Source organism: Belonocnema kinseyi, chromosome 3 (genome assembly GCF_010883055.1).
Source record: "Belonocnema kinseyi isolate 2016_QV_RU_SX_M_011 chromosome 3, B_treatae_v1, whole genome shotgun sequence".
NCBI lineage: Eukaryota > Metazoa > Arthropoda > Insecta > Hymenoptera > Cynipidae > Belonocnema > Belonocnema kinseyi.
This window is the reverse complement of record NC_046659.1, coordinates 26,022,360-26,038,552: the sequence shown is the minus strand read 5'-3', so window position 1 is coordinate 26,038,552 and position 16,193 is coordinate 26,022,360. Positions and strand designations below refer to the sequence as shown.

The window sequence follows — 16,193 nt, the reverse complement described above, 5'->3', positions numbered from 1 at the left end:
GTTAACGTTTCTTGTGTTATGTTTCAGAATCTAATAGACGTTTTATAAATAGAATCAATGTTTTTACATTCTAATCCATAACGAACAGGTATTAATATCGGGACAAAAAGTCCTGACACTATGAGCTATGCTAAAGTCTTTTTAGGGAATAGTGTGCAGGAAAAAATGTTTAAGCGTGTCCATTGCCTACTCATTAAGGTCCAAATTATGCGAACTCAATTTACAGGTTAATATATAAAATTTTATCGACTTTTTATTGGTCCAGGCTCGATCAGTATACAAGACGCTTTCTTTTAAGTCTTGATTCGTCTCAATATCTCAATTGAAGCCGGAGATAATTTTTTCTTACAGTAACAACTCTGGTGACCACAATTTTTAATATTTTAAAATGTTTAAAGTTGGGCTCCATGTACAAATAGCCAAGTGAAAGTTAGCTTTTAAAATATAGGATTCGTCAACAGTAATTTTTCCACATTTGCTGCTCTTACAAAATCAAACAATTTTCACCAATTTTCATTTAGCTTTGCTAAATGCGAACTCAGCGCGATTTTTTTCGCTGAGATAGAGCTACTTTTTTCCAAGTTTCAGTACTTTTCGTCCTGATATTAGTTTTATGTGAAAACAAGGTAGATTTTATCTAATATCCATGTTTGGATTGGATTGTGATTTGACACACAGTTTGAAGGACCAAAAAGAAAGTTCAACTTCGTTAACCAGCCATTTTTGATAAAAATTCAAAAACTTGATCGCCATGAACTTTTTTCAGAAAATAAAAATGACAAAAGTTATAGCATTTTCAAAATGTAAAAAAACAGAACGAAAACGAACATTTTAAGCCAAACAGAGCGTGATATCGGAAAAAGTCAAGATAAGAAAGACGCTACTTTTTCAAGGCCCTATAAGATAACCTTAACAAATTTTTAACATTTATTTTAAAAAAATCAAAATTTCAAATTTTGATCGCACAAAAAATAATAAATTATTAAATTTTATTCCATACCAGGAAGGTATTAGTTTTATGTGAAAACTGACTTTCGCAGATTTCATCAAATGTCAACGTTTTGAGGCCCCTGAGTCAAAAGCAATAAATTCTTACGTCTCTGTCGGTCGCTGTCTTCTGTACAGTAGACTCTACGACAGTGGCCGTCACGCTCTTGCCCAAGCCAGGGTGGCCTGGCCGGGCTGACCAACGACCTACTTTCTGGTCGGGTATCTGCGAGCTTGGACAACACAGACAATCACTTTTCTCAGGGGTGCTTTGCTGGAAAATGGGAAAAAATTTGAAATTAAACAATTCTTAATTTTGCAATCAGTGATTTGAAAGTAATACCTTTGGAATCTCCGTATTTTCGCGATTCCGAAGACTTGTAATTTGTCTATAAAGGTTAAAAATTTTAGAAGTATTTAGTATTAAATGGAATATTAAGCTGAAGTAGACAAAAGACCCTTGTTGGAGTATCTCACTCACACTGAGGTCCTTAAATAAACTGAAAAGTAGTAGAGAAAATTAAGTCGGAGCGGGCCTGACCATACCTGAAAATTAAGCAAAAAGTTTGCCGACCACTGCTCTACGAAACTTCTCGTTTTCGAGGTTTTCGCACAAGCGAGAGACACGCAGCGTTCGGCGTAATAGGCGTAGCCAACCACGTATATGTGTGGGTGAGATGAGACAAGGAGTGACGGAAAGGGAACGAAGGGGAAATCGGAAAACTAGAAATGTCGTAGAGTCTACTGTATATAGGATATCTTTCGAAAGACTAATTGGATTATATTGTACTTCGACATACAGTTTGAAGGAGCGAAAAGAAAGATCGAGTTCGCAAACCATCCTTTTTTGATAAAAAGCAGGGATCGGAACCTTTTTGTTTGGATCCGAGTTTAAAGGGTTCCTTTAGGGTCCGGGTGCAGCTTTAACCCTTTAATTTATTAAGGGTCCGGGCCCTTTAATTTATTAAGTTACGGGTCGGAACCTGGACCTTTTGAATTTTAAAAGGTACGCGTCCGGACCCGTACCCTTTAAGTTCTTAAGGGTCCAGGTACGGACGCGAACCTTTAGGTTCTTAAGGGTCCAGGTCCGGGCCCGAACTTTTTAATTCTAAAGGGTCCGGGTGCGGGCTCGTACCCTTTAATTTCTTCAAGGTACGGGTCCGAAGCCGGGCCCATTTAGAATGTACAAGGTTCAGGACCGGAAATGTACCCTTTAAGTTCTTAAGGGTCCGAACCCGAACCTTTTAAATTTGATGAGGTCCGGACCCGAATCCCTAAAGAAAGAGAAGGGGCTGTTTTATATGGAGCGATTGAAGTTATTGAGTTTACTTGAGATTGCGCATACACTTGCACACTTTTTTAATGCCACATATGACTGCACTGTGCAGTAATGTTATATGGCATTAACAAATGATCAGTATAGTTTCATTATATGTATGACTGAGCAGTAATGTTAACCCTAAAAAATTCAGGCGGATTTTAGAAGCTCGGCGGGTAACAATTTTCGAGTTACAAAGATTTTTGTATCAAGTATTAGACTGTGGGCTCACAACGTAAATGGGAACGTGATACGGATAAGGCCAATTTTCATATGAGATGTTCGTCTGATGATGAGGAACGTAAAAATGGGTGCCTGGCAGATGTGAGTAGATGCATTTACCTGTGGCGACCTATCAAAAGTGCAAATTTTTGGCAGTTCACTAACGTGACTCGGATAAGGTTGAAAATTGGTGTATATGTAGGAGCTGATATTAGAAATAGCACCTGCGCATTGCCAGGCACTTACCTGGATGCAAAAGTGTTGCCAGGCGGCTTCGAAGTCGCCGGACATTCAGGTGAAATTTCTTGAAATTGATTTACAGGGAAAAGTTTCAAACAACAGTTGGCCCACTCCCAGAGATGCATATTTTCATTGGTATATCATTTTTTGATAAAATTGATATATTTGGAGAAAACATCGATTAAAGAAATACCATAACAATAAAAAGCCCTTTTTATTAACAACAAGTGATTTTTTCGAAAATTATTAAAAGACAAAAGGTACTCTATTACAGGTATACTCCAAGATGAATAAGAAGTATTTGATCGAAATGTTAATTTTTACCAATTTATTCGCATGTCCCCTTCCTCTTACCATTTTTTCTATCACCTGCTGTATCTTTAGAAATTTGAAAGAAGGTGTGCTCAAAATTAGTACACGAATAAAGTAAGTCTTGTGCAAAGAATTGGCGTCAGCCATTTTTAGTTAAAACAATAACTTATTCTGCTGTAAATAATCATAATCAGTGTCACGTTCTCAGCTTTTGATTATCGTAGAAAGTTGTAATAAAGGTGAATGTGATTATAAAAATTAAACAACAAGATCGCTTTACTTTAAAACATCCATTATTTATTATAGTTAAAGTTTATGTTTTGCTGTCGAGATACGTTCGATCTGATTATGATTATTTATAGCAGAATAAGTTATTGTTTTAACTAAAAGTGGCTGACGCCAGTTCTTTGCGCAATGCTTACTTTATTCGTATACTAATTTTGAGCACACCTTCTTTTAAATTGCTAAAGATATAGCAGGTGATAGAAAAAATGGTGAAAAGCAGGGAAAATGCGAATAACTTTGTAAATATTAACATTTTGATCAAATACTTCTTATTCATCTTGGAGTATACCTGTAATAGAGTACCTTTTGTCTTTTAATAATTTTTGAAAAAATCACTTGGCAATAAAAAGTGCTTTTTATTGTTATGATATTTCTTTGATCGATGTTTTCTCCAAATATATAAATTTTATCAAAAAATGATATACCAATGAAAATATGCATCTCTTAGAGCGGGCCAACTTTTTGTCGCGTTAATTAACTGTCAAAAATTCGCACCTTTGACAGGTCGCCACAGGTAAACGCATCCACTCACACCTGCCAGGCACACATTTTTACGTTCATCTCATGTGAAAATTGGCCTTATCCGTGTAACGTTCCCATTTACGTTGTGAGCTCACGATCTATATGGGCTTGTGCATGGAAATTTCTTTTGGCGAAGTCTAAATACATAAAAAAACTAAGGCTTTCTGAAAATTCTATTTGTGGTGTGCTCAAAAGAAACGCATATATTTTTTACTTACACAAAAAGGCAAACCAGGCCTTGCAGGTCCGCTGTTTATTGCAACATCAACTTTGAATACCGTGAGGAGAAGAGTATGCATATCAATCATATTTGCATGCAAAAACAGTCGGCGAGGAACAAAGTATCTGGAATGAACATGCTTGACGTCCCGGTAGTACTCTATTCATTTGGAGTAGTTCCATGGATGAAGAACGAACTCAGATCCCTTGATATCGGGACAAGAAAGGTTATGCACATGAATAGCATGCATCTTAAGTCTTCCGTTCCGCGACTGTACATCTCACGCCGTCAAGGTGGTCGCGGAATATTGAGTCTTGAATGTTTTCACAAAAGGATTTTTCTGGGTACAGCACATAGAGTTGCAAATGGAAGAGACCCTCTTCTTAAAATGGTCAGGAATCACGAAGAAGTGGGCAAATGAGCGTTTCTGTACAAAGCAGCGGAGCAGGCTGCTGAAACACTCGGGCTTAACTTCAGTATTAGGGGTGAGCAAAATGCATCAAATCTTATCTATCTCGAGTACTCACTCCTCTAAATGCTCCTAGGGAAATCGAGCCAATTGTCGAGAATGGGAAGTGCGCATATACTGGAACTTTATATTCTCGACAATTGTATCTGTTGCTCACTCGGGGCCTGACATGGTTCTTCTTGACTTCGAGAAGCGAACCATGTTCGTTATCGAATTTTCGGCACCAGCTGACAAAAACATCATAGCCAAGCAGAATTAAAAGAAAGAAACGTATCGAGACCATATAAGGGAGTTGCAACGATTGTACCCGAAATATTCTGTTAAACAAATCGTCCTTATCATCGGCGCTCTTGGAGGTGCCAAGCTTTCACTCGCTAATGGCTGTGTTTTTAGGGCGCACGAGGCTTTTGCTGGATCCTCGTATTGATTCCGTTACAGACTGTAACCACCTATCTCTTGGTCGTGAGACGTGGTTGTGGCTGAAATTTTACCGCGATTTCGCTGGGAGCGGGTGCAATTTTCCAGATAAGCCAACTTTTTTTGCAGCCGTCCACCTGCAGTCCCTTCCGCCGGTGTTCAACGTAAATGCATCATTTTTCATTAGCTTTTTTTACTCTTTACTCAATGTAAATTATACTTTAAATCTTTTTTTTTCAAGAAATCTATTCTCAATAGTCTAAAGAATGTCTCTTCAAAATGTAAAGTTACACAAGCATATCTGAGGGTCGCAATGTGCCCCCGAATATTGCCATTTTATGGCATTTTTGATATGCCTAAAACTCTTGCATAATATTGCTGAGATATAAAAATGCGATACATGCAATATTCATTGACAAGTGAACAAGTATAACAAATATCAAAGAAATTGATTTATAATTTTCAGTCTAAAATCAAAGAAATAAAAATTGGAAACACTTTACATGTTCAAATCCATAAGACATAAAAATGGCCAGAGCGAGTTCTAAAAATATTTTTTTTCGACAATAAAAAAATACGTATACATTTATTTGCTGTCATTTATTGTTATTTTTTGTCATAAGGACAACCGCAAGATTTCGCTGGGAGCGGGTGCTAATCTGGAAAATTGCACCCTTTTTCAGCGATGTCGCGGTAAAATTTCAGCCACAACTACGTGCATCCTAAGAACACGGAGCGACCCAAGGACTACCGCCTTCTACATTTTTCCCGCAAGTGTTTTAGCATATTGTTGACACGCAGGGATGCTTTTTAGGCCATTAGCGAGTGAAAACTTGGCACCTCCAAGAGCGCCGATGATAAGGACGATTAGTTTAACAGAATATTCCGGGTACAATCGTTGCAACTCCCTTATAAGGTCTCGATACCTTTCTTACTTTTCACTCTCCTTGGCTATGACGTTATTGTCAGCTGGTGCCGAAAATTCGATAACGAACATGGTTCGCTTCTCGAAGTCAAGACGAACCATGTCAGGTCTCGAGTGAGCAACAGAAACAATTTTCGAGAATATAAAGTTCCAGTATATACGGCACTTCCCTTTCTCGACAATTGACTCGATTCCCGCGTTGTGCCTTTGAATGTAGGTCGTTCCCGCGTGATTTGGATAACTAGATAGTATGTGAGCTAAATCCTCGGGGTGTGCATGGCACGCCCTACAGCTATCATCAGGAATTTCTTGGCTCAAGATGTGGCGACGGTGTGTTAAGGTGAAAATGACACCGTCTTAGCACGCAAAAATGAAACCCTCCGTACCAGACTTCAATCCGGGCGATTTAAGGAAAGCAGACGTTAGCTCACAAGACATTGACTGATCCTTCCCATTTTTGTGGAAGATACCGTGCATCCTCTTATCGAGGAGCTGTTCACGAAAGTTTTTCTCTTGTGCTTTCTTAATCCGGGATTTCAGGAGTGAGTACTCGAGATAGATAAGATTTGATGCATTTTGCTCACCCCTAATACTGAAGTTAAGCCCGAGTGTTTCAGCAGCCTCCTCCGCTGCTGTGTACAGAAACGCTCCTTTGCCCACTTCTTCGTGATTCGTAGCCATTTTAAGAAGAGGTTCTCTTTCATTTGCAACTCTATGTGCTGTACCCAGAATAATCCTGTTGTGAAGACATTCAAGACTCAATATTCCGCGACCACCTTGACGGCGTGAGATGTACAGTCGCTGTGAATACCTTATAAAGTGTGTTCAGACAAGTGATTGGCCTGTAATTCTTCGGGTCAGCTAAGTTGCCTATTTTCGTCAGGAGTATTATGCGCCCTTCCACCTAGCACTCCGGAATCGGCTCTTCCGACTTTAAATGTGAGGTGAAAATACGGGCCAAATGCTGATGGGTTGAAGAAAACTTCCACCAGAAGGTTTTGATACAATCTGGTCCCGGTGCGGAATAGTTCTTCATCCCTCATACTTTTTTCACCTTCTCGGTAGTGATGAGTGGGCATTCTTTATCAGGTGTTATGAGGGTATCACATTTATATTATATCTTTATGGCAAGTTGATGCATTCGTCTTTTGGTCTTATGATCAACCGATGGTTTTGTTTTACAGTTCGCATCGGCCAAAGCTCTCGCTGAATTATACACACAATAATTGATAGCCCAGAGGTCGGATTCACCGGAAAAATGTCCACGAAGCTCGTCATCCATTTCAGCCAGATCTTTAGGCTTGAGAGGCCCGACTTACCTTTTAACGTCACGATTTTAGCTTGTCCTCATGAGGGTTAAGAATACTTATATATGTACGGTAGAATTCCGCGAATCTTACGGCTGCGCATTATAACTATATGTTAGTGATGGTTGCGAAATGAGGTTTGGGGGGGGGGGGGGGGGGGGGGGGTGGATGTATATATGCGCAGTATGGTTACATAGCATTTGCGGATGCGAAGTAAAGTTTAACGGCACATGGTGATGTGCAATAAAGTTGAATGGTACATACTTCTGCGCAGTGAAGTTAGATGTCATTTTTGGTTGTACAGTATAATCACACGGTATTCATAACTGTGCAGTAACGTTAGGGCACCCATATATGCGCAGTAGAGTTCAAATGAATTTACATTTGCGCAATAGAATTCCATTGAACTTACGGATATGCGCAGTATAGATTTGCGTCCCTTATGGATGTGCAGTAAATTTAGTGGGCATTTATATAGATATATATTTATATATTTATGTATGTATAAATATAAATATATTTATGTAACACTTATGGCTGCGCAATACTGCCCTGGGTACGTGAAAATACACAACAGAGTTCTATGTCACTTACACCTGCGCATTGGAGTCCCATGGAACTTACGGGTGTATAGTATATCTAAATCTTGCTTATGGATGTGCAGTGAAGTTATGGGGTATTTAAATATGCGCAGTAGAGTTTGAAAACGACTTATGAATGCGCAATAGACTTTAATGGTACTTGTATAGGCGCAATTAATTTACGTGACACGTATATCTGTGAAGTAGAGTTTGTAGAGTTGTTTTTCGCTAAAATCCTGTCTACATAAAATTAGATATCCGTTGAAAGCACAGGTAGTTATGGAAGCTAAAAAACCGACATGACATTTTTGAAAGTCGAAAAACGGTAGAGCAGAAGTTTTAAATTATCATTACAAATAAAAAATTAAATGAGTTTTTGAAAATGAAATATTTTTTCATATTTGTATGAAAATCGTTGGAATTTATTTGCAATTATCCTTACTAAATGATAATAAACCATTTGAATTTGAAAAATATAATTTTTTCAGTTGAATTTTTTTTTTTAAATTAGTAAAAATGACATTTTCTCAATTTAGTTAATTTTGTTTTAATTTTTTGTTTAGAATTTTGAAAAAATCTTAATTTCAGAATTATTTTCTTAAATTACATTTTTGGTATCATTTCAAAAGCTGTAGAGAATTATTTATTTCAAGAAGCCATTGGATTAAAAAAATAAAACATATCTAGTGCATTTTTCAAAACTATTCATTTTTTATTTACAAAAATCTCGTACTTTCGGTGCTTCTACTACTCAGCTGTAGGTTCCGTACAATTACACTACGCAGTTTTAAGTTCGTAGGACTCTAACACGCAGTTGTAAGTGCCATTAAACTCTATTGTGCATCCATTAGTGGTATTACATAGTAACTTTGCTGTGTACGTAGAAGTACCATGTAGCGCGTTCATATTTGCCATCGACCTCTACTGCACAGACATATGCGGCGCGAAACTATATTACGCATCCACAAATGTAACTAGAACTCTACTGAGCAAAATCATATGCAGCCACTCTTATGCGCGTTTTAAATGTATTTGTACTTAACTGTACATAAATATCGCGTAAACCATGAATATTAGGTCAAATTCGATGTCAGTGTATAATACGGATATCGTATTATAGTGCAGCATATGCGGTACTCAAAAAGACATCTATTTTTGCTTATCGCTTACGATTTACGAGATAATTGTTGTTAAAAATAGCAATAACGGAAAGTTAGTCTCAGGTCCCAGTGGAAAGTTCCTGGAGCGTCGTAAGCGGCGGATATTTTACACGTTCCGAAGGGTTCCCGCGAAACGTTCTGTGCGATTAGGGCCTCATGTTCTCAAATCGCATAAAAATATCTCAAACATAATTGGATGCTTTAAAATTTAGAGGTTCCTATCCCTGCCTTTTAATGTGCTCAATATTGACGCTTACTTACTTTTGGAATTCTTCTAATCTTTGATGCTTATGCCCTTTTGGTGTTCTAAATTTTGAACCTAATTCGCCGGAACGTTCCGGCAATAGAACCAGAAACAAGATAAATCTGCAAGTTCCGGGTCGGGACGGTTTAAAATACGGAACGTTCCTAGACCGTAACGAAATCGAAGCAAATCTGCACCGGTTCCGAACCACACTATATGCGTACACTTTACTACACATTTACACGAGCAATGCAATTTTAAATTACTTTAGCATTTCTTTATTAATTACTTAGTTGGTACATTTTTTCAATGGGATTATGGTTTCAGAATTTAAAAAGTTAGAAATTGGCCATTCAATTTGAAAAATTTGTTGACCTGGTAGGTTTTTATGAAATTCAGTACGAGGATTTTATTTTGAATATAAGAACGTTTAAGGAAGTAGTTTAAGGTCAAAAGCTAAATAACAAATTTAACTCAAATTTGGAACATTTAATTAATTTCAAGTATTTAAATGAAAGTCAGGTTTATGAGGCACAGAAGAGAAATTGAGGGTCAACATTTAAAAAATTTACAAAAATTTCGTAAATTTTAACAGTTTAGTGCGGTTTTACATGAAAATCAGTACGAGGGGTTTTTAAGACGCAGAACATGAATTTGGGCTTATAATTTAAAAAATCGAAAAGTTGTCTAACATGTTGAAGATTCTATTCAAATGATTGGTTCTCATTAAATTAATAACAAGGCGTTTTTTGAAGCTTACAATACAAGTTAGGGGTCAAACGTAACAAACTTCGAAATTTAAGGTAAAATTGAGAAAATTGGAGTAAACTGTTCAAATTATTCAAAAATTTACGTGACATGACTTTCATAGCTTTTGTTTTTTTATTCTATTAACGTATACAGGGTAAGAAGAAAGTATGGGAACCTCGGAAAATCTCAGATGGTTGGTCATAACAAAAAATTGTTAAGTTCAGGTCTTATGTAACTTTCAACGAGGAATTCAGTGATGACCTTGGATTTGACCTAGTACCTCACATTTAAGGTCATTTCAAGGTCAACGATTTTTTTAAAATGGGAACCCATACTTTTGATATCGGCAATCGAAAGATCGTGAAATTTTACGTTAAAATATGCCATGAGGTCCAAAGGGGACGTGACCTCTAGAGGTCAAATAAATCACTGGATTTCTCGTTGAAAGTTACATAAGACCTGATATTAACCATATTTTTTATGACCAACCCTCTGAGATTTTTCGGGGTTCCCATACTTTTTCCTCAGCCTGTATATCTTTTAAATTATTCGTATTTTATTTATTTTTTTATTTTTTATTCATAGATCTTTCAAAAACAATTTTTTAAACTAAAATCCTTTAAAAACCCACTTTTTACATTCTTTAATTTTTTTGCGGATAGCTTAAAAACCTCCAAAAGCTCTGTAAATATCAAAATAGAATTTCCCTCAGATTTCGAGAAATAGGTGAGAATGTAAGCCATGGAATAGTGTATTCTAAGACTCAAAAATCCTCTCCCCTTTTTATAACTTTTATGAAAATCTGTCAAATATTTATATATTTCTAACGTTTGAGTAGAACTTTTGAATTTTCTTATTTTGACATAATTTAATAAAATTTTCAAAATTTGAGTCAAATTTGTAACTTTTTGAATTTCAATCACAACTTACTGGTCTGTGACTTGAAAACCCCCTTGTACTGACTTTGATGAAAATCTACCGAATTAATAAAAATTTTCAAAATTTTCAAACATAGTCAAATTTTTTATTTTGATCCAAAATTTTTGTTCTGTAACTCGAAAACCCTCCTCTTTATGACTTTAATAGAAATATACAAAATAAGAAAAGTTTAAAAATTTGAAGTAAATTTTGGAATTTTTTTATTTTGACCCCAAAATTTTGTTCTATGACTCAAAAACCTTTCTCGTACTGACTTGAATAGAAATCTACCAAATGAATAAAATGTTTAAAATTTGAGTCATATTTTAGAATTTTTCAATTTCGACCCTAAATTTTTGTTTTGTGGCTCAAAAACGCTCCTGGGTACTGACTTGCATAGAAATTTACCAAATTCATTGAATTTTTCAACATTTTAAAAATTTTATTCAAATTTTTTATTTTTTTTTAGTTTGACATCAAATTTGTCTTCTGTTGGACTTACAATTAGAAGGTTCCTTAAGGATCCTCGTCCGGACCCGTACCCTTTAATTTCTCAAGGATGCGGATCCGGACACGAACCTTTAAAATTTTTAAGGGTCCGGGTCCGGACCCATAAATTTAAGTTCTTAAGGATCCGGGTTCGAGGCCGGACCGGACCCTTTCTGGGCCATTTAGGTCCCTGGACCCTTTACAAATTAAGGGTTTCGATATCTGATAAAAACTATGAATTGTTACTCATAGTTCGTGCGAAGCATAACATTTATTTGATTTTATTCAAAGCATTCGGTTCTTATCGCGGGAAAAATGAAAATGCCTTCTGAAAAGAAAATGAAACAAAATTGTTGAAACATATGAGACTGAGTATTTTTAACAAACAAAGCAATACAACCTGAAGATACAAAATATTTCAACAAAAGAAAATTATGTACATAAATTCCCAATAATTTAACAAAGGGGTTATTTTCAAATGCTAATTAATGATGATTTATGACAAAAAATAAAAATGAATTGGTCAACAATAACTCCAACTAGTCACTATTTATCACACTTCGAAAAAATATTGTATGTGGTGCCATCCAGTAAAGTTTCTTTTCCAAAAGATTCATCAGAACCGGCATATTCTTACTCACTAAGAGATCGATCTCTTGAGAACAGCGTAGGGGTTTTAGTTCTTAGGATTCAGATCCCAATAAGTGTAAACTCTATATCCTCTACCGCAGCGTTTCTCAAACTTTTTCGCAGATTTCAGGGAGGGGCAGGGCGGCCACCCTACAATTTTTTCCCTGTACTAGAACCCAAGGAGGGTACTTGACTGTCGGTCATGCGGGAGGTTGCATGCTTCACGCGAGAGAATTATAAGCGGTTGAGAAAAATTAAAATGTGTTAAAATGTTAATAAATTAAATTTTAATTAGTTGAATCAATTTTATGATCTAATTTTAAGCAAATGAAGAGAAAGTTGATGAAAATCGGTTAATATCTTCAATGCCAGTTGACAGTTCTTGTAATTTTGCATGTACTTAAAGATAGGCTTAATTAATCGAAATGTTGACCGACTTTCATCAACTTTTTTTTTCATTTTCTTAAAATTACATAAGGAAAATGGTCAACATTTTTGTAAAAAATGTGATGTTTTTTAATCTAATATAGATAGATGGAAATTTTCAAAAGTTCAAAATTGACAAAATAGCAGCTATTTTTGTAAAAATATTCTATTCGTCTAAATTATTCCTAATATACAAAGTATATTCAATGATAGTCTTCCCTATCCCCGAGTCTTAAAAAGAAGAAAAATGTTGTTTTTTTTTGAAAAATCAAAATTTACATTTTTCGTCGTAACGACACATGATACCAAACAAGTCAAAGGAACCAAATTGCTTTTCTAAACACACACACATACAGACACAAATGTATACAATCCTTTAGGATTTATTTTTCCCTTAACAATACAATTTTATGGCATGATAAAAAACATGAAAGAACTTAATTTAACAGTTTTAACAGTGTATTGCTGGAAGAATAATAAAGTAATTATTTTTTATGTTAAATTATGTCAACCAGTGAGGTTGACTAATCGACATGTTAAATTTATTTCGATCATCTAGTCAATTTTTCATGTTGTAATTATAATTATTACAAATATTCATTAGTGAAAAAAGATAATAAACTAACTTAGAACTTTTTTATAAAAACTATTTAGTTCATTAGACTTTTTTCGTACCTTTTATCGTTTTGGCAACAATTGCGAATTTTCGTTTGTTTGACAACAAAATCCTCTCTTTTCTTTATGGCTAGGACATAGGACAGACTAGCATGATATATACTCTTTACATCAGGAGGAATTTGGAAAAATGTCAAGAGAAAAAAGCTGTGGAGATTTTAAATAAATTTATATTTAATATTTTAAGAAACACAGCTGCCATTTTGACAATTTTGATCGTTGTTTAAATTTCGAAACAAGTTTTTACTTTTTTAAATTTAAATACTCATAACTTTGACAATATAATTTTTTTCCTTTTCATTGGCGAGATACGTTTTGTTTTATTCACTTTAAAAATATTTAAATTGCCAATGATTTTGTGAGCTGAGCATGGACTGCATATCCAATTTGAAATGAATTCGATCTTTAGTAAAATAATTTATTTTTTATCTTTAGGAACATAATTATAACTAGAAATTGCTTTTAATTACACAACACAATCGCGAAATCAAGTTTAGATACAAATTAAAATGCATTTCTTTAATTATAACCCCTTTGTGCTGGTCCGCAATACAAGTGTACTCAAGAATTAAAGAAACCTACATGAATCCGGATTTGCGTGGTCAGATTTGGCGGCATAGCGGTTGAATATTTAGGTCTAATTTTTGTGCATCGTGTCATGTTTGCTACCTCTTACATAAAAGCTCACCTGAGTCTGAAAGAATAAGCATTACTTAGAGAAAATAATGTTTTGCGAAAAACAAATCCAGAGCGAGGATCATGCACATCAAAGGGGAGCTCTAGACATGAAACTATACCTTTATTTACATTGAGATTCTCCTTTTTTGTTTTAAAGTAATAGGGGCAAGACCACGAGCTGTCAAGAAGCGTGAGGTGTTTTCTCTCTCAGACATATGCGTACATCAATCAACAACGTGATGATCACGGCTGAGTTCACGAAAATTCTTTCTTTCTACGGTACTTATTTCCTTCTACGTAAATTCCCGACATACTGTAAACATTTTAAGTCGACGAATTTATTACAAAAAGGACTCATTATTAATAAACTTTAAGAATTGACGAGTTCTGGCCTAATGATTTGCCGCGAAGTGTTAGTGACGTACTTCCGTGAACTATATTTGCATAATCATGTACAATGTTCGATATTGATTGAACTTTAGTATGTAGTCTAATGGAACTTTGTGATTTGTCGCCCGCCACTACGAGAGGAGGCTGATGTTCGCGTCCGTCACCTCCATGTATCCTCACCTTCTTCTGGATGCCGACTCGCCTGGATTTTGATGTACTGGTTTTTGTTTGGTTTTCTTTTAAAAGTATAAGTATGGATTATTCACTCAAAATGGTGTTCAAGGTATGCTTTTTCAGCAAGCGCCGCGGAAAATTGGATTAAAAAATTTTCGATGTGCAGTCCAGAGTTTTCTTTTCTTAATCTAAAATAAGATAAAGATATTGTTCACATGTATCTAAACTAAAAGTATAACACATAGTCAGACTGATATGAAAATTTTATAACTGGGTTTATGTTTTCATAATTTGGTAAGATTTTGGGCTCCACAAGTTTAATGCAAAAAGCATTCTCCACTCTTTTTTTCACTTAAGTAAATGTAAGATTTCGAACATTGTGAACTTGGAGACAAAACAAAGTGCACGAGTAGTATTTCCTTCAAAGATCAAGAAAGATCCTCGCAGCATATGCATTCTAAATATATTATAAGTCTCTTTTCTCTCATAGCTACTCTTTAGTACAACTTTTTCTATTTAGTTTTAAAATGAAAAAGTCAAGTTTTAATGCGCCTGTCAAAGGCAACCTAGCAGAGTGCGGCAGGGCATATAATAGTGGACAAGTTTTCCAGTATTCACGATTTCCTCAATATTTATCCGCATTGTGTTAGAGATATGAATGGATCTAGGCAGCGCAAGTGATAACAAAGCCTTCTTGAAATGTTATTTATTCTGAATCATAAAAGTAGATTGAGTACAACGGGAGCGGCTTCCAGGAGACTCGAAAGTAGACTAACCTTAATTCACAATCGAGTAATGATGTCACCACTAGATATGAGGAGAGACTCGTTTAAACCAAATCAACTCGAATTATATATCTAACATATTGCAGCTCACGGCTTCGGTATATTTGTTACTCACATGGATGAAATATCAGTCAGTAAAGTAATTAGACACTCCAACCAAGCACAATTTAAACTTGTGTGACAGATTGCGGCTGATTTTTTTAGTTTTAAACCAGGGGTATGCCACGACCCATTCTACAGTTAAAAAAACGTGTGCTATTAGTCCGAGATCCCAAACCTTTTTTTCGTAGGTGAGAAGTTAACGTGATAAAAGTTATTGGAAATGTAAGCTGACACGTAGACGATTAAGAAACTGCCCCCTTGCCAGTGCCAAGTCGCTCAAAGGTGCGATGAAATCGGACTGATAAAATCAGTGCTTTCGGAAAATGTAGTATTGCTACCCTCCATCCGCTCAAGAACCCCCGACAAAGAGGCATAATCAGCGTGATTGCAGTTAATTAAGATAATATGCTAAGTAACGCGATAAGAAAAAAACGAAATGAAAGCTGAAAGCCCTCTGTAAAAGAAAAACTTATCTTGCCAAGGCTCAAGGTAACATAAATATGCGGCAAAAGTATTCCTTTGCAGAATTTATTTCATTTCGCTGCAATATTTTAGACGTGAGGCTACCGTAAGAAGAGGCTTCATCTTCGTTGCGGGTAAGGGCTGCAGCGTGCGTGTGGTGCGGCGAGAAAGGTGACTGAGCCTCTACGGAAACTGTAGATGGATCCATTACTGCAAATTCCCTAAGTAGGTGGCAAACATTTATGAATGGATTGAACCTTTTCAACAATATTATTACGCTGTGAGAATACACTAGCAGTGTTATGAATGGGACTCGAGGTATTTTTGTAAAATTAATTCTGAAAAGAAACTTGACATTTGGCTTCGGAATGCGCTATATTATTACACCATTAAGCCATTTCCCTTTCGGGGTAGGCGTGACTCACTCGGCTGGGGAAAGGAGTAGTGTGTGGAAGGGATAGAGATTTTTCAGATTGATCCAGAATTCTCGTGCTATTTAAGTAAA

At 35.8% G+C, this 16,193-nt stretch overlaps 1 protein-coding gene across 3 annotated transcripts in view; it reads right to left on the bottom strand.

Moving 5' to 3' along the window:
• The window catches only part of LOC117170373 (zinc finger MYM-type protein 3), a 212,376-nt gene that overhangs the window by 36,261 nt on the left and 159,922 nt on the right, over positions 1 to 16,193 (bottom strand). The window lies entirely within an intron of this gene.